Raw genomic sequence first — 24,853 nt, forward strand, 5'->3', positions numbered from 1 at the left:
CATGGAAACAACCTAGGAAGTAGGTTCATGAGAGGAAGATTAACCTAAAAGATCCACTTTAGGTACAAATAAGAAAGGTAAATATCAACAGCAGAAGAATAAAGCTTGGTTGGTGATAGCCAATAGCAAACCATATACTCAAAATCAGAACCAAAGACAGAGAAAATGTGTAAAATATCAGAAAAATCAATTCATTAATCTCCACAAAATAATTTCAAATACCGTATCAGAGACCTGAAAAGACTAGTAAATGACATCCCGAAATAATAAAATAAAAATAAGCTGCTATGTACTTTATTCTCAAATAAATAAAGACAAAAGGTGGTGAAAATTTTTCTGTAACCCATAAAACAAACAATGGAACAGAAACTAATTTTAGGAGAGTCCTTTCTTGTTACAAACTTTGGAAATCTGAAGCAATAAGACAATATCCTAAAATCTCTACTAGGGTGAAATTGGAAGTATTGAGCCCAGAATTACCATCCCAGAAAAAGTATTTTAAAGAATGAAAAAGTTGAAAAATACTTTCTGCCAACTTACTTAAGGAGAAATTTAACAATATGTTACAGAGGCTTCTATGCACTTAGCTTCTGATACCATAGGATTGAACAGTGAGAATTACCATCAGAGAAAAACAGTACAAACGAGGAAATGGGGAACATTGGAAATGAAGCTTGTGGTGGAGAGTGGGAGCTGTGTTCCCAGAATATCCTACAATGTCTTGTGATACCAGATATAAACAATAAGTATTGGTGTTCACTTGTACATAGACATATTTCCCAGCTTTGCTGACAGAGCTAGAAGTAATAACCCTAGCAACGTTGAGTATATCTAGTTCCTATGCATTTATTTTTCTAAGCATAATTTTACAATAAAACTAACTACAGATCCATATTGAAACAACCTACTCAAGGGCAAGGAAGGAAAAATACTATTTATTAATATTATTATTGTTATTATTATTATTTGAAGCATTCAGTCAGGCTAGAAAATAAAGTGCTAAAAAAGAAAACGGTAGAAAGATATTGTTAAATCTAGATCTCAAATTTCCATAATGCTATTCAGTAGTTTAGACATTGGTCAGGCATGGTCAAATTCTCCAAAGAAAGAAATTTGTCATTTTAAAGAAGTATAAGATGGATCCTTAAAACTTGAACTTCCTGAGAAGTAGGGCAAGTTTCTGAGAGATTAACACAAACCTCGCTGGAGGTGAAAGGATCCCTAGGAGGGTTCTGGGTAGGATTTAACCTTGATGATGAAATCTAAACTGAAGATTGCTTGGCATATTAAAGATGGCTCACAGGGTGTCAATTTGGAATAGTCATGAGGAAAGATGGTGGCAGGATGGATTGTGATCATAGTCCCTTGTACAGAATTTGAACAAAATATTCCTTCGATTGCACTGGTAAGGGTTGATGGATTGGAATTAAGAAGTGAAGACAAAGGAGGATAAAGCAGAGACGAGATGATTACTTCAGTAGAGTTGACGTGTCACTTATCACCATAGAACCTTCATCTGGCGATGGATGGAGATAGAGACAGAGACCCACATTGGAGCCCTGGACTGAGCTCTCAAGGCCCATATGAAGAGCAGAAGGGAGAACATGAGCAAGGAAGTCAGGACCGTGAGGGGAGCATCCACCCACTGAGGTGGTGGAATTGATCTAATGGGAGCTCACCAAGGCCCCTGGACTGGGTCTGAATGAGCATGTGATCATACTAGACTCTCTGACTGTGGCTGACAATGAGGGCAGACTGGGAAGCCAATGGTAATGACACCGGATTTTGATTCTACTTTGTGTGCTGGCTTTTTGGGAGCCTAATCTGTTTGGATGCATACCTTCGTAGACCTGGATCGAGCGGGGGGGGGGGGGGGGGGGGGCAGGGCAGGGCACCCTGACTTTGCTTGGTACTGGAGAGCAAGGAGGAGTGGGGGAGTGGGAGGGAAATTGGAGGATGGGAGGACGTGGAAATTTTTAATAATTAATTAATTAAGAAAAAGAAAAAGCCCACAGGAATGAAAACCAGAGATTTTTCTGTGTTTTTGTTCTATTGTGGTTTGTTTTAAAAAGTACAGTATTATGAAACTACTGAAATTAGATATTAAGAATGCAAAAGTCCAATGTAGATTTTTAAAAATTAATTTTTTTTACTGAAATTAAGGTTAAATCAAGGAACCAACAGCATGTGAAAGTTTAAATAACAAATGAAATTTATTTTAATAAGACTAGGGTTCAGAAGAATTTTTAAAAATCCAGCAATTTCAACAATTTCAAGGAAAATCCAGAAATATGATTAGTTTGAGCCTGAAAAGCATATCCATTATTTAATAACACTTATAAATATGGGGTAAGTAGACAAGTATGTGATAGTGGCCCTTAAATAGCAAAGCCTGATAGCAGAATGTGAGTTTCACATGGTGCTAAGGTGGCAAGCAGGAACAGCCAGTGTTACAGTTTCCTTTCCATAGTCCACATGAAAACAATACAGTCAACATTTTCAGAGACTTTGTGTATTATTATAGAAAGCTTTTCAAGTCCCAATCATCAGTTGAATGACACTATTTTACCACTCAACAGAGATACTATTAATGTGACCAAATCAATTACTAGAAATGATAAATCTACATGGATCTTCTGTATCTGAGTCACAATTCATAAAGAGTAACTAACTGGTAAAAGAGAAAACCACTCTCTTAACTGCTTATCTGCTTGTTGTGATAAAAAACAAAATTTCTACCGGAAGCAATTTAAAGGAGGAAGTCCTCTTCCCTGCTCATGATTCATGGCTCCAGTCTGGGAAGATCATGTCAGGAGTAGTTTGAGGTAACTGGTCATATTGTGTCTATACTCAAAACTTATGACTGTTAGCAGCCTGTACTTTATCTCCTGTCAATCACTCCAGGATCATGGACCAGAAATGGATCAAGATATTTCTCTACAGACATTCCCAGGTCTGCCAGCTAATTCTCTATCTCATCAAATTGACATTGAGATTAATATTAGTAACTCTTCTGGCTAGTTGTTGAGAGGGAAATTTAGATATGCAATTGGTAAGAACTCACAGAAAATTAATTACAGTAATTTGTTTTCAAACAATACTCATTTACAAATAATGTTTTAAATGTTGTTTGGGTGAGACAAATTTACTCAGAAAGAGAAATAAAATAGACAGTATGTATTATGGGAAGAAGCATAGAGGCAGATGAGGTGTGGGATAGAGGGAGAGACAGTTAAAATGAATGGCTGTTTGAGAGGTTGCATGGAAATCAAATTCAGAAAGTTTCCTATATGTGTGTGTGTGTGTGTGTGTGTGTGTGTGTGTGTGTATATATATATATATATATATATATATATATATATATATATATCCAAACAATGGGGGAGACTATTGGACACTTCTTGTCATCAAAGGAAATTTTAAGTACTTGGAATGGGTTATAACTAATTGACTTGCTGGCCAAACAGGTCCCTTGGGAACTGTTTAAAAGCCAGGCTATTGCTAGTACTATATGTTGCTCTCCACAAATTGACAGTAAAACCCCATTGTGAAGGACTCTACATACATAACTTGTTAAACATGGAATGTTGTGCTGATCCCTAAATAGATGTTATCCATCTAAACGCTAATATCTTTGGTACAGAAAGGTATTTTGCACACTAATAAACGAGAAATGTAAACACCAGCACTGCCACAAACCCTTTGATCCACCATGATATCCTGCCTGCAATACAAGCTAGAGCAATGGTGACCCAAAGTTGATAGGAGTAACCAACCAATTTCTGATTTAACTGAAGGCCCAGTTCATGTGCGCTAACCTATACGCGATGCGACTTTGGTGACCAAGAATAAGAGACCACCTGTTTCAGCAACCTAGGGCAAAACCTAACCCCATTGGTCTGAAAAATGAATTATAGTGATACGACTCCCAATGTCATTCTGCTAGACTCACAGATTAGTTTCTCTCAGCTATCATCAGAGAAGATTCTTCCTGCAGCAGATGGGAACAACTACTGACATTATGCAGAGAGTAAGAGACCTTGAAACACTCAGACCTAAATGGGATGTGTTCTTTAAATCCTACACTCAGGTATAAGGGAACCTTGAGGAAGAGAAATAAGAAAGAGTATAAGAACCCGAAGGGATCGAGGATACTCTAAATCACCATGATCAACATACATTTGAACTAAGGCACCAAGTCGTCCAGGCCTGCTTGGATCTGTACTATTTGGGGTCCTAGAGCTGAAAATAGAAGTGAAAACCTACCACCATTCCTAACCCAGAAGCAATCTCTAATTGATAACTATTTGCAAATGAAAATTTAGTTTCATCCAAGGAAGTCTCATTGGGTAAAGCAACTACTCACAAGAGTAAGTTGCATGTAAGCCCAGGAGAAGAAGACTGGTAAAAAATTAACTCAACAGTGTCTTTGGGGGTTCTTTTCTGCGCAATATTGCTTTGGGCTCTTTTATTGTTTGTCAATGTTGTCTCATTATTTTATATTTCAATATTACTTGATTTATAGTTTTTTCTCTTCTCTTTTGAATATGCATATATCTTCCACATCAGTGTTTTTACAGAATCGTGAGTGTGTGATGAGTAGTTCTCTGTTTTTTTGTGAATTCTCTCATACTTTTTTCTTTCTGTTTGCTTTTTTTAAAATTCCAATATGTTAATTTTTTTGTGATCTTATTGTTATTTTGACTTTTATTTTATTTTACTATCATCACATAATGCCTGTCAATTTTCTAATGAGAGAGAGAAAGGGGGTGGACCTGAAAGGTATTGGGATGAACTGGGGGTAGGGAAAGGGAGACTATAAACTAGACTATATAGACTATAGACTATAGACTAGAGTATGTGAAAAAAATCTAATTTCAATAAATGGGAAAGCCAAATAAAATTAGAGGATTATAGTAGAAATTCCATTGGTTTGAAATAATATAGGTTCTTTTTAATCTGTAATATTTTGATAGATATCAAGATGCTCTTTATAGATGCATAATTAATAGACATAAATAGAAAATACTGACAAAGACAGAAGTAATAGTTACATCATAAGTGTTTATTCATCTGTTTTATAAATATATAATCAAACTAGAGCTATTATTTCAATTGCATATACATATATAAATAATATATTGTGTTCTTGTTATAAATCTGACAAAATACTCTTTTTTTTTCTTTTTTCGAGACAGGGTTTCTCTGTGGTTTTGGAGCCTGTCCTGGAACTAGCTCTTGTAGACCAGGCTGATCTCGAACTCACAGAGATCCACCTGCCTCTGCTTCCCGAGTGCTGGGATTAAAGGCATGAGCCACCACCGCCCGGCCAAAATACTCTTTTCAATCAATGTGAAATAAATGTAAATTGTAAATGACAAACTGTCAAAGAAATAAAGAACATTATATAAAATTATCCCTAAAAATCATGTGAGATACAAGCTCCAAAGTTCATTGCAGCTCTCCTCAGTCACATTATTGTTTCTAGATGTAATAATCAACTGTACAATAAAACTCAAAATGCACAAAGAGCATCTTTTCATAACCACCAAATTCAAAAGTTTTACCTTTTTGAATTTATTATAGTTACTATTTCTACAGACTGTGTTTTTATGACCTGTTCATCTACTGCCATTGTTGAAGCCAATAAAATGATACTTATTTTCAGAAACACCATAGATTTGTCAGTTCCCAAGCCTACAGAATACTAGAGATGATTTCTTATAATGAATACCATTAACTTATCTCTCATTTTGTGTTTGTGCAGATACTCATTATATGAGCCTGAATAATAATGCATTGGGGCCAGCAGGATCAAAATGTGGGGAAAGATGATTTCCATGTAAGCTTAATGACTGAGGTCAATCCTCTGAATCCAGGTAGAACTAGCAGAAGACAAAAAAACTTCACAAAGTTGTACCCTAACCTCTACACATGACTCATTAACACACACACACACACACACACACACACAAATATATATGAAGGTGGGGTTGGATTTATACTTTAACACATTTGTCTTTTCTCCTGAATATACATGTACCAAACTCAAGCATAGTTGCCAAACTTGACGTTCAAGAATATTTATGCTCATGTCAACTTTCTATTATATATATAGTTGTCAGGTCTACTTCCTAGATTGCTCAGATTCTGGAATCTTGGAAGTAAAAATTCCATTGTAAAGAGACCCTATCATTTTGTATATATGCCTACCAGGAAAGTAACCCATCACTTTGTAAATATTGCTATGATGAAAAGATGAAAGGTCTTCATACATAATAAGAGGAATATTGTCAATGTGATAAAGTGATTTGAGCATTATAAAAGTACAAAAAGACAAACAGGAAGACTAGTTGAAAGGGATATTTAAAAATTCAACTATAGTCACATCACAGAACATAGTGAGAATAACTATGGACCAAATTCAACCCATAGTCCATATGATGGATAGAGTGGGTACTACTGGCCAAACATTCTTGGTTAAAACCACAGTCCTTTTGATCTAAAGTTGTGGCTATTTCTGCTTGTAAACAGGACTTTCTGTCTTGATTCTCTGTGCGGGTCTGTAGAAGCTAACTCGAATTGAGAAATAACCAGGCTAGCTTAAAGATAAACAATTATATTTTTATTTATTATAATGGGGAAAAATTGTGAAACCAGAACAAGAAATCCAAGCTCAGCTGTGCAATGAGGGAACCACAGAGAGAGAGAAAGCACCTGGGCCATACACCTGTTTTTTTTCTCTGGGTACCATAAAGCCAAACCCTAATTTGGTCCCATCTCTTAAAGATAATTGGTTAATAAGGCTTCCCCATCACCTCTCCCTTTTGTCTAAACAAGAGCGATTCAAACCCAATACCAAACTATATACAATAGGAACAGATATCAAGTATAAAACTACAAACAACATAAATAATATTAAGCAAGGAACACACAACAAATGTTTTAATAAACATTCTATTCCAAAGAATCTAAGCCTTGAATCAGATATAAATTTGACTAAATCATAAAAAGGTAACTATGACTATCTAATCTTTAACCTCATTGAAGTCCTGAGAAGGGAGATAATATTTCTTGATTAAGCAGGAAATGCAATTAAGCAGCTTCCAAAGTGAGCAGTATATGACAGAGAGAGTGGGTTACCTGAGTAATCACCCAAAGTATCATTTGCAACATTGAAGTAACCAACTTTGGCCAAGGCCTAGAGTAACTGACAGACCATTTTCAGAGGCAGGGAATTTTTTTCAGAACTATCTTACCCTGTCTTGGCAAGGTTTTGCAGTCCTTTTTTGTGTGTCTTACTTATCTAGCACTGATACCATGTACTTTGCCAGTGGTTGAGGCATAGGCAGTTCCTTGACCAAAGACCAATTGTGCCAAAAAGAAAACAAAACTCCCATTGCTCTTCAGTGCTCAATATTCTCTCAGGAATAGATTGGTGCTGTCAGGAGCAATAATGAGTCATGTCAACAGAACCATAAATCATTTAAATGCCATGTTCTACATGTCCTTGAAGTGGTTGAAGATTATCTTTCTAGGCAGAATATAATCTCTATGTATCTAAAGAACCTAATTAATCTGACTATATATATAACATATATATAACTATATAAATGAACAACGATTGACATATAAAATTTAATAGACTAAGACTTTTTGTAAGAATATTAAATAATCTATAAACAAAAGGGTAGCAAATGAGAACAATAACCTCAAAATGTAAACAATGTATCTTGTTCACAGGTAAACAAAGTATCTTAATGCAATATGTAAATATATCCTTAAAGTTGTATCAATATACAAAGTGTCCTAAACAGAGGTGAAAACATGCATTTACACAATCTGACAGGACTTTCATAGATATACAAATATTATAAACTGAAATAACAAATACATTTTGAACTTGTATCAATAAACAAAATACTATGCCTATGTAAAGTATCCATAAGTAATAGCTCACAAGTATTTACTCTATTACCCACTATTATGATTCCTTTTTTACTGAACCAACATAGTTTCCACCCCAACCTTCTACCTGATACAAATAATATTCAACAACCCCTAAACAGTGTTCCCAACCCTAAGGACAAACATTTTTGGGAGAGGGACATTTTCCTCTAGAATTGCTTTACACTGTCATGGAGGAGATGTTCTCTTTATGAGGTCCTGCAAAAATAAAGTGATGGTTAAGTTTCAAGATTACTGTCTAACATAGTTGCAAACAATTTCTGAGAAGTCGATAGTTTTTTTTTTCCTCTCAAAGTTCTTATTTGGAAAAAATGTCACAATGGTGACAACTATAAGGTGGTAAGGAAACCATATAGTGTTTGGGGAATGGTTTTCTCTTGTCCTTACAGGAAAAGTCACATCTTCAAAAATTCAAGAGACCCTGGATGTTTGGATACTAACAGAAGGAAAAATTACTATCCAATAAGGACCATCGAGGAAAAGAAAAAAAATATGACTTATGAGGAGAGGTGATCAAAACACTCATTCACACACACACACACACACACACACACACACGAATATATAGAGCTGGATTTGAAGGTGGACAATGGTTCTGTACTTCTCTAAATGCAAGTCATTCATGTTTGTTATACTTTCAGTTAGACTAATTAGGTTCTTTAGATACATAGAGATTTTATTTGGCATAGAGAGGTAACCATCAACCACTTCAAAGATCTGTAAAACATGGCATTTAAATAATTTAGGATTTTGTTTAAATGATACACGATTGCTCCTGGCAGCCTGATTATTCCTGAGAAAGTGTTGAACACCAAAGACACCCCATTTTGAGTTTGTTTTCTTAGCACAACTGGCCATTGGGCAAGAAACTGCCCATGCCTCAGCCACTGACAAAATGCAAGATGTCTGGACTGGATAAACAGGATACAAGAAAAAAGAATGTCACACCTTTCCAAGGGTAAGATGGTTTTGAAAATTTTCCTGCCTCTGGAAATGGTCTGTCAGTTACTCTAGGCCTTAGCCAAAGTTGGTTGCTTCAATATTGCAAATGAGACTTTGGGTGACTGCTCAGGCAGCCAGTTGTCTCTGTCATCTTCTGCACATTTTGGAAGCTGCTTGATTGTACTTCCTGCCTTCTCCTGTACTATTATCTCCCATCTCAGGCTTTTGATGGGGTTGAAGATTAGATAGGCATATTTACCAGCCTCTTATGATATAACCAAGCCATTTCCAATACAAGGCTTAGACTTTTTAGGATAGAATATTTATTAAAACATTTAATTTATGCCCTTGCTTAACATAGTTTATGCTGGTTGTAATTCTAATCTTTTACTTGATATCTGTTCCTAGTGTATATAGTTTTGTATTGGGTTTGTAACTCTTTTATTTAAAAGAAAGGGGGAGGTGCCGTGAGAGATCCTTCTGCTCCTTCAGCCAATAGCCATTAAGATATCAGCTCACTTGAGTATGGTCTCTTTTACTGCAATTGCAGCTGTAAAGCATGTGTTTTCTCTCTTGCTTCCAGTTCTCACTTCTGACTGATAGACCCTGTTCCTGTTCCCCGTTCATGCAGAGGGCTATTATCTAAGACAGTGATCTGTAAGTCTCCCCTAATTAAATAATTCTTTTTTATTCATAACTCTGAACTCATGTGGGATTATTTTGTGACTTCTGCCATTAGTTATTTATTATAAATCACAGACTGTGTGCTCCAGGGAGGTCCCTGATTGGTAAGTGGCTTCATGAGCACAAATGTTAAACAGAGACAACCAGGGAAGCTGGTGTCCTGCCTGAGCATCTGCAAGTTCCAGAAAACTGGACCCAGAAACTATCTGAGATGTTTAATGAGAAAATACGAAGGACTGCTTCTAGTGGCTACTCAGAGCTGCTGCATGGGAATTCTATACCCAAATGAATTGCTTTGAGCCTGATAGTAGCTAGCTAGAGCTGCTGGAGACCTGAGCTCCACAAATTGGGTGCGAACTGTAGAAGCTAATTCAACTTGGGAAATAGCCAGGCTATCTTAAAGATAGACAATTATATTTATTTATTATAAGGAGAAAACTCACTAAACCGGAATGAGAAGTCCAAGCTCAGCTGTGAGGCAAGGGAACCACAGAGAGAGAGAGAGAGCACCTGGGTCAGATGTCTTTTTTTCCTCTGGGTCCCAGAAAACCACACCCTAACTTGGTTCCACCTCTTAAAGATAATTGGGTAAGAAGGTTTTCCCATCACCTAACAATTGAATTTTCATAAGAATCCCAAACTTCAGCGTTTCTATAAAATGAGATCCTGATTTTTTACTGAGAAATACACAATTGGTTCAACAAATTAAGTAATAGTTCTTTCAATTTACCTAGTAAGACAGAATGGATTGCCATATAAAAACAAGGAAATAAACAATAAAAACATCATTGACTTTCTGGTTCCTAGAATGTTTCTCTGCCATTCTGGAAATTTCAGCACTACCCCATCTTATTTTGTGTTTCCCTTGAATCCACTACTCTGCTTTACATATACAGGGTAGATTAATGGCTTAAAACAATAGTTGATTATTGCTCAGGATTTCATGAATTAATTATATAATTTGCTGATTGTGATTTTTCAGGCTCAAATATTGTTGACTAGGCTTTGTCCTCTCACATCCTATGGCAACTGTCAGGCTGGCTGAAGTATGTGTAGACTTGACATCCCTAAATGGAGGTCTTTTCACAGTTCCACATGGAGTCAATCTCTGAAAAATTGCTCCCAGCTAATTCAAAGGGCAGCTTCTCTGGGCAGTGAGAATTAAAAAGACACTGAAAAAGGGAGTCTGCAGTCTAGGTATGGAAGTTCCTTTATTACAGAAGGAAGTTACAAAGTCAGCCTGCATTCTCTAGTGGGGAAAGCAAACTTGACAGAAGAAGATGCAGACACAGAATGAGATGGAATGTTGTGGTCAGTCCTGCAAAACACAGTTTCATTTTGTGTCTGTTCCTGGTGTGATAAAAAAACACCCTGAAAAAAACAAAACAAAACAAAAAAACAGGATATATGAGAAAGGCTTTATCTTGTCTCATAGAATGTACAGTCCACTATGGTAGGGAAATCCAGGACGGAGGATTCTGAGGCAGTAACTGCACTCACTAAAGGAAGCAGAAGTAATTGAATTCTGGTTCTCCAGTTGCTGCACCCCTTTAATGTGAATCTTTTCACCGCAATCAACCTAATTAAAAGACTCACTTGTAGGCATGTCCAGAGGCTTGTCTCCTATGTGACTCTAGATCCAATCAACTTGATAACCAAGATGAACTCTCAGGATTACTAATACCTATACTGTCCTTTTGAAGAATTGTGGATTTACTAATTTGCTTCTGTAAATTATCAAATGACATAAAATGTCGTGGTTTAACTCTCTTTATAACAATAACTAGAAAAATTTTGGTTTTCTAATAGTACTGACTAATATGACTGTTATATTTGGATTAATGGTGTTTGGGATTAACTGAAGTTCACTGAGGTTTGTGGGCTACAAAACAAATGGCAAATTGCTCTTTATATGGGGGATGAGGATAAGTTTTTACCAGTGTTCATAGAGCAATATGAAACTTTAGGCTGTTTAGTATATGAGGCACAGATGGACTGTGTGGATAAGGGAGCAGTAGAATTATTTCATTAGTCAGGTGGGGAAAGTAACAGTGAAGTAACTTTTCTCAGCATATTCTCCAGTCACCATAAAGAAAAGTGAACGTACCTGTTGGAAATGATGTGATAGTGGTTAGAGAGATCTCCTGCAGTGTTATGCTCATATTGATGATGCAGCTTATGAGTTATAACTAGAAATATTATATATACACATATATAAATAATATATAATATGATATTATAATATATTAGTCTGTATTCTACTTGCAACAACATAGATAATAGTTCTTTGACCTAAAACATGAATGCAGTGTAAGAAGACATATTGTAGTGCCTTTGCAAAGATGTTACTATATACACTAATTGAAAGATTTCTAATCAATTTTGCCCAAATTAAGCACTTCTAGGGCCATGCTCTTATCTTCCTCAACTTTGCCAGCAATTCTGAACATAGATACATCTCTCTTGCTTCATTCTCTCTTCTGAGACTACACAAGTTCCAATGGATTGGCAGATCCAAACTAATGGTTTCATTTAGGTTTCTGCTTGTTCATGTTCAAAATGAGGAGAGGCATTAACTGTGCTTCTGCTTGTCTAATTCCAAGCATCTCTTCTCATTTGCTATGAGACACATCTTCCGGCAGGTCTTTGTAACAATGTGTTGCAAATAATCAAGGAAATAAATAGCTTGGCACACAGTTGTGACAACAAGGAGAAAAGCCTCCTGAGTCTCTGGATCTGATTCAACTCAGCTCTCTGCATGGAAGGGTCCCTCAAAGGCAGAGGTAGAAGCAAATAAACAAACTAAAAAACATTCATTAATGTTTATTTAAAACAGTGAGATGTGAAATCTGTTAACATTATCCCACGTTAGCATAATTTATGATATTTGTACAAGTAATTATGGCCAATGAAATTGTCTCATTATTCCTGATTTAATGATTTCAAAATTTAGTATAAAATAGACATCATTAATACAGTTTAGTAAAAGATCAGCTATATAACCAAAAGAATATTAGTGTATCTCAAATTAGAGTTAGCATTTGAAGAAAAATATGTGATAATTGTTCATTATCGTCGATAATTTTTCTCAGGCAACATTTGTCTGCATGTTTTGTGAGGTGCTCATTTATCAGCATAGTGTCTGTCTCTTCTGGGAACAGGTAATAAAGTTATTCATCAAGAACACCAGTAGCTTGGCCAAAAGAATGTGAGAGAGTCACAAGCAGTCTTTCAAGGACAGTAGGTATGATCTCTGGGAATTTCTCACCTATACAAAGAAAGAAAATTACCTAAATTCCTAATACTCATGTTACTACATACTGAAGTGTTTTTTGACAGACTGTTTATTTTTTCTAATTACATATTTACATTATAATTATGATCTAATAATTTGTCAAGTGAGTTTTCTTTCAAAATAAATTTCAACTGAACCATTTTACCAAGCTTACTCATTTACTGATTCAAATTCTGTAAATATTTTAAAGACACAAATTCCTAGCATTATGATCCATTTTTAAGGAGTTAATTAGAAACAAATAAACCAAAGGAGTGTGAAGACTATAAGAAAATATTTTAAGTGGGTCAGAGGTTACTTAATGAAATTATCTAATCGTTATACTACAGAAGGGAAAGCATTCAGAGTCATTATCCTCTGTGTCTAAACTACCTACCTGTTTACACTATGTACCTGAGATTTTTCCTCTGAGCTCAAACCTTCCAGGTTGGTGTTGCATCAGGTACCTTTGTATCTCACTATTTATAAATTAGTGTCTGTTGATTTGCTACAATTCTCTCTAGCTTAACTAAAGACTAACAAATATCCTTTTAAAATGCAAATAAAAACAAGAATGTGAAACCTAGCAGAGGGCATTATTTTAACCACTGTATATTTTAATGTTTAAACAAGAATATACATTTAAGGTAAAAATATACACAAGGTTCTAATGACAAATATAGCTAACTCTGAGGAGTTAAAAGGTGACAACCATTTTTGAAGCTTGCTAAGAAGGAATGTTCAATAAGTATATTGTTTACATAAAAATACCAACTTTGAACAAAAATAAAGAAGGAGATTCCAACTCTGGCCAGCTCACTTCTCACTGCACATTGATTAAAATACTCTAAGTTCACTATAGAAAGAAATAGTAAAGGAAGATTAAAACTTATATTCCAACCCCAAACATGTAAGTGAGGAAGTCTTGGGAATGAGTGACAAATTCCACAGGATTTAATGAAGTTTTAGAGCTGTAAGAGAAAACATTATTACTTTTGGTTCATCTGAAAAGCAGCAACTAAAGAGTCTTGTCCATCTGACGGATTAGGGGAAGTGAATGAGTGTGATGCTCAGTCCTAAGCCCATCAGTCAGTAGGTAGCACCTCAGAGATGGTACCTTGCAATGGGAGTTACAAGAGCACTCTGCCTTCCATTTTACAGGATCTCTGACATTCACCCTGAACCATATGTGATGAAAATTACTAGACAGAGGACAATAGAAAACCATGGAAACAGAAACCTTTGCAGTCATGGTACTCAGATTTTGCATATGAGTGATAAAACAAGGAAGTGGAATCATATATAGAAGCATGACAATGGCCTCAGACAGTTGGAATTCAGAACAGCACAGCATGAAGGCTGTTTGGTTAGTGGGAAATGAGGTCTGAGCTTTAGAAAGGGAAGGCCTGCTTGTAGACATGGCTGTGTGTAGTTCTAGAAGTGACATTTTGTTGGCATCAAGTGCCAAAGGCCAGAAGGTAGCAAGAGGAGCCAGCTACTACAGTCAGAAAGAATGTCAATGATACAAAGAAAGACACTGAGAATGGGGTGTGGTTCTTGCAGGTCAGGAGTTAGCACAGGTACCAAACTGTGTGGCCTTGAAAGAAAGAGCAGACACTGGCAAGTTTCAGGAAGATGAAAGATAAACTATGTTATTTTGAGAAGAATAAGTGCAGATTTATGTGTATGTAAAAAAGTCAAGAATGGCATGAAGGAGAAATTTGGGGAACATAATCGTGAAAACTATAGTGTTTTGTGTAATTATGACATTTTAAAATTTTATTATCCATAAATATTAAATCTTAGTATTATAGCTAGATTTATTAGCAAATAATCTTTCTAGGGTTTTAAACTTCCTGACAGACATTTATTTTGCTTTGAATTATAATATATGTATTCGTCAATAAATAGTTGTTAAACAATGGAGGTCTGAAAATGTGAGCCTAAATCCACATTGACTGAGGGTCAGAGATTGGAACTTACCTCCATTCCTTCAAGGTCATTGTGTTTTTTACCTCAAACAAAGGTTCCAACTAGATTAGACCAGAGAGTACTGCTGTCTCAAGGTTATTGTCAACAGGTATGGCTAATAGCCACACCTTGTACTTCAGGAATAGAAAATTAAATAGGTTCCTACCTCAAACCAAAGTGTAAGGATCCAACTAAGGGTCCAGTTCCTTTATTTTTATTTATTTATTTATTTATTTATTTATTTATTTATTTATTTATTATAGATTTCTGCCTCCTCCCCGCCACCACCTCCCATTTTCCCCTCCCTCCACCAATCAACTCCCCCTCCCTCAGCAGCCCAAAGAGCAGTCAGGGTTCCCTGTCTTGTGGGAAGTCCAAGGATCTCCCACCTCCTTCCAGGTCTAGTAAGGTGGGCATCTAAACTGCCTAGGCTCCCACAAAGCCAGTACGTGCAGTAGGATCAAAACCCAGTGCCATTGTTTTTGACTTCTCATCAGCCCTCATTGTCCGCTATATTCAGCAAGTCCGGTTTTATCCCATGCCTTTTTTAGACCCAGTTCAGCTGGCCTTGGTGAGTTCCAGATAGACCATCCCCATTGTCTCAGTGAGTGGGTGCACCCCTCGCGGTCTTGAGTTCCTTGCTTGTGCTCTCTCTCCTTCTGCTCCTGCTTTGGGCCTTGGAATTTCAGTACGGTGCTCCAGTGTGGGTCTCTGTCTGTGTCTCCTTTCATCGCCTGATGAAGGTTAATATCCAGGAGGATAACTATATGTTTTTCTTTGGGTTCACCTTCAAAATAGATCCATATCTATCACCATGCACAACTCAAGTCCAAATGGATTAAAGACCTCAATATCAGTCTGAACACACTGAACCTGATAGAGGAGAAAGTGGGAAGTACTCTACAACATATGGGCACAGGAGACCACTTCCTACATATAACCCCAGCAGCACAGACATTAAGGGCGACACTGAATAAATGGGACCTCCTGAAACTGAGAAGCTTCTGTAAAGCAAAGGACACTGTCACTAAGACAAAAAGGCAACCCACTGACTGGGAGAAGATCTTCACCAACCCCGCAACAGACAAAGGTCTGATCTCCAAAATATATAAAGAACTCAAGAAACTAGACATGAAAATGCTAATTAACCCAATTAAAAAATGGGGCACTGAACTGAACAGAGAATTCTCAACAGAAGAAGTTCAAATTGCCAAAAGACACTTAAAGTCATGCTCAACCTCCTTAGTGATCAGGGAAATGCAAAACAAAACAAATTTGAGATACCATCTTATACCTGTCAGAATGGCTAAAATCAAAAACACCAACGATAGCCTTTGCTGGAGAGGATGCTGGTGGGCATGCAAACTTGTGCAACCACTATTTAAAGCAATGTGGCGTTTTCTCAGGAAATTTGGGATAAACCTACCCCAGGACCCAGCAATACCACTCTTGGGAATATACCCAAGAGATGCCCTATCATACAACAAAAGTATATGCTCAACTATGTTCATAGCAGCATTGTTTGTAATAGCCAGAACCTGGAAACAACCGAGATGCCCTTCAATGGAAGAATGGATGCAGAAAGTATGGGATATACACATATTAGAGTACTACTCATCAGTATAAAACAAAGACTTCTTGAATTTTGCATGCAAATGGATGGAAATAGAAAACACTATCCTGAGTAAGGTAAGCCAGACCCAAAAAGAGGAGCATGGGATATACTCACTCATAATGGGCTTCTAGCCATAAATAAAGGACATTGAGTCTGTAATTCGTGATCCTAGAGAAGCTAAATAAGAAGGTGAACCCAGTTCCTTTGTGTAGATAACTTTGGATTCCACTCAGGAAATAGTTTGCCTACAGAATGTTGTCTAGGGTGTGAGTGTGGCTTTTTTTGTTCTAGCTACAGATTGTTTAACTATGAATGTAGCCCAGATGACCTTCAATTGGTATGCTCATTGCCTTCTATTGTGTTAATGCAGTTTTTTTGTCTTACTCCTACCTTTTGAGGTAAAGGTTATTTAAAGCAAATAGAAATTAAAAGCGGTACAATTCTTTGATCCAGTCTGTTTGGTGTTCTGTATGCTTCTTGAATATTTAAATGAATATCTTTCTTTAAGTTGGGAAAGTTTTCTTCCATAATTTTGTTGAAAATATTTTCTGGGCCTTTGAGCTGTAACTCTTCTCCTTCTTCTATTCCTATTATTCTTAGGTTTGGTTTTTTTATTGTGTCCATATTTGTTTCCTAATCAAGGACACCTACACAGATGCTCAGACCAGTGGTTGCATGGATCTGTAACCCAGAAGGACATTAATAAACCTTTCTTAAAGCAAAAAAAAAAAAAAAAAAAATTAAAAGCGGGTGAAATTTCAGTACTCACTGAATTTCGGTCCTGATATTACCCTACATGTTTCTCCATTTTATTATTATCTTTAGCATCTTCATATTCTTTACTAATATTTTCTAAATCCCCACACTTCTACCTTGGCAAGAGGTATTTTTTGTCGAGGCTGGTCCCCAACATTAAACATCAATTTTGGTCTACCTGTATGCAGTTTTTGTTGCTTCATTAAAATCTAGGACTATTTTAATTTTCTTCTTTATACAACAATCTGTTTTGAATTGAAGTACAATAAAGTCATTGCCTAGCCCTTTCTTCTAAATCTAGTGTAAATTAGTAACATGTTGCTTATTTTCTTTTTTTATAATTTTCTCAAGGAAAATTATTGTATTTCATTATTTCAAAAATAAACATGATTCAAGAAATGTTATGACTTTTTTATAGACAGTACCTTCTTATGTCATTGGTAAGAATTTGAATTCAATAACAGTTTGGTAAATGGTTTGTGGTATTCTGTTTAAGTTAGCAAAGATGGGGGGCTATAAACTGAGTTTTAGAATCTGATAATTTTCATCAATTCTTCTCCAGGGTTTGTTTTAGGTGGAAAATATATAGAAGATATTGTAGAATAAAGGAAAAAATAAGGTAATTTTGAAGAATCATGGTAACTCTTTTGTTTGTCAGAATTGAAAAATGGAGTCTCTATTATACTGCAGTTTTGATTTGCAACCTAGTGGAAGATACACAATGTGAAGGTTTATGTTCATTGTTGGTTTGACTGAATTTAGAATCACCCAGGGTAAACACCTCTGATCATATCTGTAAAAGAGTTTCCATAGAGAATTAACTGAGGAGGCACAATTCTTCCTGAATAGGTAGTTTCAGCCATCCCATGGGCAAAGGTGCTACACTCTAAAGAAAAATGGAGAAAGCCTGTTCACTATGACATCCCACTTTATATGTGTGCTGGGCTGTTGAGATAAGAGCAGTCAGCTCTATTCCTGTTACCACATAACTAGTCTAAACTCCATTTCTCGTCTGCTGTGATAGACTGTATATCCTCCAATAATATACCAACTAAATTCTACAACTTTTCACTTATTCTTCATCAGGGACTCAGTCAACCTGATGAAAAAAATAAGATAGACAATATCACCAAAATACACACAGTTTGTTGCATTTTACATACGGCCCCAACAGCAATATAATAGTGTGCTTTATTGTTGACATTAACTTATACTCATATGTAGGCTTTGACTATTATTTTTCCTTGACAATTTTGTGTTAAAATTAAGTTATCATTTTCTCTTATCATATTGTATAAATTTCATTGACCCTGAATTCCTTCATCTGTCCTCTGTTATGCATCATCACATGGTTTTTGACTGGAGTGTTGAACCATTTTTGTTTGTATTGCTACAGTAGAGTAACAGTCACTCCAAGATTTCTACATCTTCCTCATTAGAAATTGCAAAAAAAATATAGTATAATATCTTATGGAAGAGGGAGAGTGCATTTGAAAATACAGTTGAGTTTTTTTTGTTTATCCACTTTTAAGATGGAGAGGTTGTTCTGGATTATGTACAGTGTTCATCAAATTTGTAAATGTTCCTTGTAAGTGTAAGAGAGTCTGGAGAAATAAAAGAAAGATTGTAATTGATTTAGAGCTTTGTCAAATGAAACAGGAGTTAAAGAGAGCAGGTAAGAATCATGGATTAAGTCTCTAAGAAATGTAGCCCTCTGGCCAAGGTGACTTTAAGCAATTTGAGTCTTATTTTAGATTTCTGACCCTTAGAACTCCACAATATGAAGCTATAATGTTTCAAGCCACCATAGTTGTGGTGATTTTCTTTTTCAAACAATCACAGGAAACTATATGACACAAGCGTGACTTGATATTCCTCACCATATTTTAAAAGACTTATAGTGATTGTATTAAGAAGGGCCTAGACATGCGGTGTTCTGGTAGATTCTATTTCTAGGATAAACAACCCATTTTGTGATACTTATGAATCATTAGGATGTCATCACTCCACTAAAGAGCAGACAGGAAGCACTCTTAACTGCTCAGTCATCCTCCACCTCCTGATAGGGCTTTGGAGACCATTCTTAATACACTATCTATGTAAGGCTCCAAAGGTAGGGTACAAACCTTCTCTCAATCTTTCCATGGTCTTTACATTGGCTGTCCTCTTCTCTGTGATATCTACCTCTCTTCACTTGCAGCTATTGGAATTCCACTTATCATTTAAAATTGGCCAGGAAAATATTCCCTTTGTGAAGCCTCCTTGCCCATTACACCTACTGAAAATATGAGATTATCATATAGATGATAGGAATACTTTTCCTGCTGCCAAATTTCTGTTCAGTTCCTATTGTAAAATGAGTTTCAAATTGTAACAATTTGTGTATGCTGATTTTATTTTCCTAGTGCAGTTTGCTGGATGGTTATAGTTTTTTGTTGTCATCTTCTAACACAATAGCTATAATTCTGAGCAAAGAATATGCCTATAAGTGAAAATGTTTATTGAATTAAAATATGTTAATCTCACATTCTCTATACACAGGGAAGGTACATAATATTTACTTTCATTGAAGAGCATACACAGCAAGTCAAAGCCTTATTTCAGTTTTGAGCAGGAATTGCAGAGGCTAAAGCCATAGGTTTGTCTAGATGGTTTCTTTTGTATCTTGCATTGTCTGCACAGTGTGAATGCAGCAATATCTGTATTCAGGTTTTTCATGATATTGGATATGCATGGATTAGCTTGGAAATAGAAATTATTCCATCTTATTTACAAAGGAGTAAGGTTAATTCTAGTATTTTTTGAAGGGCAACATAAAGAAAAGCTAACAATAAGAGTTTAATGTAGAAATAATATGAATAAGAGTCTTGATAAATTCAAGAGGAAATCAGTATAGAAATGCTCATTTAAAGTTATACAATCTAATGTGATTATCAAAAATAGAACAAAATAATCAATCACAACCCAAATCTTTTGTCATTGAGACAGATGGCTCATTATCTCACAGTCAATCCAACCAACAAAATTCAATAGAGAAAGACTTCGGATTTTTTGATACTGTGGTAATATGCTTACTTGTTTGGAAAAATCAAATGACAATATTACAGACCAAGAATATAATAGAAGAGAAAAGGGGGAAAAAAAGAAAGGTAGGGATGGAAGAAGAAGGAAAATGAGTCAGGACATGGGTGATCTTTCTTTGGAAATCATCCAAAATCTTAAAGTTTTTAAAAATACCAACTTGAGAAATTATTGAAAATTTAATGAAAATTTAATAAGGACAAATAACAGCATGAAGACTTAATCCCTTATGCCATTAGTACGTGCTAATATATGCTGATTTATTAATTATTAATTTCATAATTCCCTATACACTACTATTTTTATATTATTATCTTAATCTTACGATTCAGTAGATATCATTATTATCTGTTATTGCTATTTTGATAGAACTTGTCACATGAATTATTTTACTTATTCTGAGAACTTTTCTTTCAATTATCAGTTTTTGTTATTATTTGAGGATTTCATTTGCATGTACAATGTGTTTGATCATAACCAACCCCTCACTCTCCACTTCCAACCACTGCAGGATTCCACATACAAACAGTGTTCCTCTCAATTTCATGTATTGTTATTTTATTTTACAACCTATGGGGTAGAGTTAGTGTTGTGCATGCGTACATGTGTACATTTGTATGCACACGTGATGTTATCTTTATTTAAGTGCACACTGGGACTCTTGGTTCTACCTATACTTTGTTACACTTCAATATAGTTTACACATTTTTTTTTGTTTTTTGTTTTTTGTTTTTTTGAGACAGGGTTTCTCTGTGGTTTTGGAGCCTGTCCTGGAACTAGCTCTTGTAGACCAGGCTGGTCTTGAACTCACGAGATCTGCCTGCCTCTGCCTCCCAAGTGCTGGGATTAAAGGGGTGTGTCACCACCGCCCGGCCTTAGTTTACACATTTTTAGTAACAAGAAAATGTCAAAGCTGTGAAGAAAATAAAATTCTTGGATGTTCTATGATTTCAGACCCAGGGCCTGTCTCAGTGTTATGACTTTAATGTTTCCATCACAGACTCCCGAGGACAAAGACAGAAGATCTTCAAGACCTGTCCCAACTTCTTTATTCAGCACTTGGAAAAAGCATGACAGATTCCCCCACTTCTCCTCACTTCTCTCTCTCTCTCTCTCTCTCTCTCTCTCTCTCTCTCTCTCCCTCCCTACCTCCTTCCCTCTCAGCCTGTCTGTCTCTTTCAGAAGTAGTTCTCCAGATATATAAAGCATCTTTCAAAAGTGTGTCCATTTAAATGCCTTCTAGCTTGTTTCATGTATAAACCTTGACAGCTGTACCTTTCTAAAATCCCAGGAATGTTTTTATTCTTTGTGTAATATATGTCAAAGAACTTGTACCAATAATTTAACTTAAAAATTAATGGCCACATCTTGCACGAAGACAATGTGCATAAGTTGCTTTTGTATTTTTTTGTTCCTTTATCCATGGCAGAAATCTAATAGTTTGGAATATGGAAATTTCCATAAATGGATTTAGCAGTACTATTTGAATGAGCTTTTAGATTTTTCAATTATGGAAAATAGAGACTGTTTATCCATCAGAAAACACTTATGCCAATGTTCCCTGAAATTAAGGCACAAAGGATAGACTTTCATCATTAAGAATTTGATGATTTTTCTTTACTAGATTAAAGATTTCTTTTTTGGTGGAAACACAAAAGGAAATGCAATGAAAATAGAGATTACCACATGCTAAGAGGATGCCCAGTCCTTTAAACCATATGAGCCTGTGGGCCAAACTAAAACTATATTGAAAAGTCAATATAGTCAGCAAAGTTTATCTTACCCATCATACATTTTTCTCTCTAATAAAATTTTTATCTCTAATGAAAATTATATCTGTGTAAAATAAAAAGACAACTGCATCAAAGAATAAATATTACTCAAACTTATTTGATAAAGATGACAAGGCAAGAATGATAAAATAAGACAGATTAAGGTTTTGATAAATCTAACTCCACTAACACCAGACATGCTGGGTGGCAGTAATGACTTCTCTTTCTATCACTTTTAGAATTTATCATGTATAGATGAAGTAACTACGAGAGAGTCACATAAATAAATTTACAAAGTAGATATCAGAAAACTTATCTGAAAGCAAAACATTTTTGGTTAACAAGATGGTTTTTCTAACTTTTCTGTGACTTTTCCTGAGGATATTTGAAGCCTGTGGTTTCTCTTTACACATGGACACTTACGGGCTAGCCCATTACTGGGATATAATCTGACTTAATTTTGATAATGTACTTATTAGGAAATGAGGGAAGTAAAAAGAAAGGAAGAAGGGTGAGAATGTTGGCTGGTGGAGCAGTTAGAAATCTCGGTAAATTTATAGGGTTTGGTGTTTTTTGTGACTCCAATACAACATATGAGATCATTGAGAACACCGTATTAGAAACAAAATAATAATAATGAAAGAAGTCAGAGCATGATTTTATAAAATTTGTGAGGATAGATTTGCTCATCTCATAGGTGCCACAAATCTTCAATTAGTAAAGATGACAATATTTCCAAAGCATAAATAATTTTTTTTAAATAAATAAAAGCATAATGTAAATAAAATCTTTTGTTATTCTTGCTGTTTGTGTCTTTGTTTGAGATTTATAAGGTCTTTGTCTATATTTAAAACTATATATGTTTTACTCTTAATTTGTATCCATTACCTATAATATGTTCAGTTACTCATTCTTGAAATATATGATAAGGGTCTGTCCCAAAAAGCTCAGATACAGGATTCTCATTCCTTACCTAGTAGGTATGAGGTAGTCAGACTTCAAGAAAGTAGTGGAAGGTCCTTGGGTTACTGGCAATGAATCCTTCAGAAAGCAAATTTTTATGAGAGTGAAGGACTTTTATTATTAATAAGCCAAACTCTGAACCACTCCCCAATTTTCTTCATCAAAATTTAATGTCACCTTTGCACAGTACTGTCTACCTCATACTGCCCACCATCCCTCACTTGGACTTTACCCTTGACTTAGAATTTGAACCTCTAAATATGTACATTTCATAAACTATTTTCTTTATTTCAGAAGCCTATGGTGAGTACTTCCTTGCTATAATTAAATACTAGTTAATACAGAGACTTTATCCAAAGTATGACTTCAAGTACTTTCTCCTCTTCAATGAGGTATTTTATTTTTACTGTTGTTTCTTGTGTACAATAAAAGTCTTTCAGTTTGATGAAGAGTTATATTTTTTTTAATTTTTTGTTTGGCTTTATAACCCAAAAGCATTTTGCAAAACTGATATTAGGCAATATTTTCTGTGCTTTTTCCCAGTATGTTTATTGTGAAGGGTCCTTCTTTTCATCTTCAATTTATTAACTTTCCTTTAGTTATTATAGTAAAATTACAAATATACAATTGTCAAACTTCAAAAATAATTATAGTATATAAATATCTATAGCATGCCTGGCAATATTATACAAGTAGTTTGGAAGAATAGGATATACATATGATATACATTTTTGTGTGCCTGCCTAAGAGACAAAAAGAAGATTCTGGGTGTTCTGCTCTATCACTTGCTAACTTATTCTTTGAAAGCAGGGTCTCTCACTGAATGTGGATCTAGGCTAAAGGCCAGAAACTTCCAGTGATCCTACTGCCTCCCAATCCCCATAGCTCTGCGACTAAAGACACAAACATGGCCACACCCAACTTTGAACATGGTTGATGGGGTCTTAAACTCAGATCCTTGTATTGTGTGACAGGCTGCCTTATCCACTGATAACTCACTTACCACACATACAGATTTATCTATTATTCATCTTCATGGCTTAAATGGAATTGTAATAGTATATACTTCATAAAGTTTATGTGAAGAATAAATAAAAAATACTACTGTACCATGAAGAGCATCTAATCATAGGCTATATAGTTACTACTAGAAATATAATTTTTAGTTATTTCATAAATGTTGGTATATTTTGCAAATTGTCAATTTAAAACATTTTACAGTTTTTTTCTTAGGATAATCAAAATTAATACCTTACCTCGTAAATAAGTTTTGTATTTTGAAATTCAGCAAATAACGTGAAAGTTTAAAATAGGCATTTGGTAACTTAAAGTGACAGAGAACTAGAAAATACAAAGAAGACAAAGATTTGAATGTTATTCTATGTGACTTATGTTTTCCAAAATGTAAACAATTTTGTTAATGTTTAGGTTCAAAACTCAAAAGGTAGACATCATATTATTTTACATATGTTGTTTATGTGTTAGATTTTAGATATGCATAATAAACTATATTTTATAAAATTCAGATACTTTCTTACTCTGGGAGTATTTATTGTCTACCTTAATTGATGGATGTTCATAGTTTAAGGGTTTAGGTCCAGACATGACAGCAGATACCACCTCGTTCCCTTCAGCCAGTTCGTTGTCTCCAACACTCACTCTCTCACACACGGAGGCCAAAGAACCGTCTGTGAACATTTTCTTCTTCATTCAGTCATACATGACTGTAAATGAAGTAATGCGCACATGATTTCTCCTACAGTTCAAGTAAAGTGAATGATCCCAGTAGTAAAAATATCATCTGTTAGATGAACTTTTATGAAAAAT

This window comes from Microtus oregoni, unplaced genomic scaffold (genome assembly GCF_018167655.1).
Source record: "Microtus oregoni isolate MIOR12 unplaced genomic scaffold, Mior012 000046F_ref0000063, whole genome shotgun sequence".
Taxonomy (NCBI): Eukaryota; Metazoa; Chordata; class Mammalia; order Rodentia; family Cricetidae; genus Microtus; species Microtus oregoni.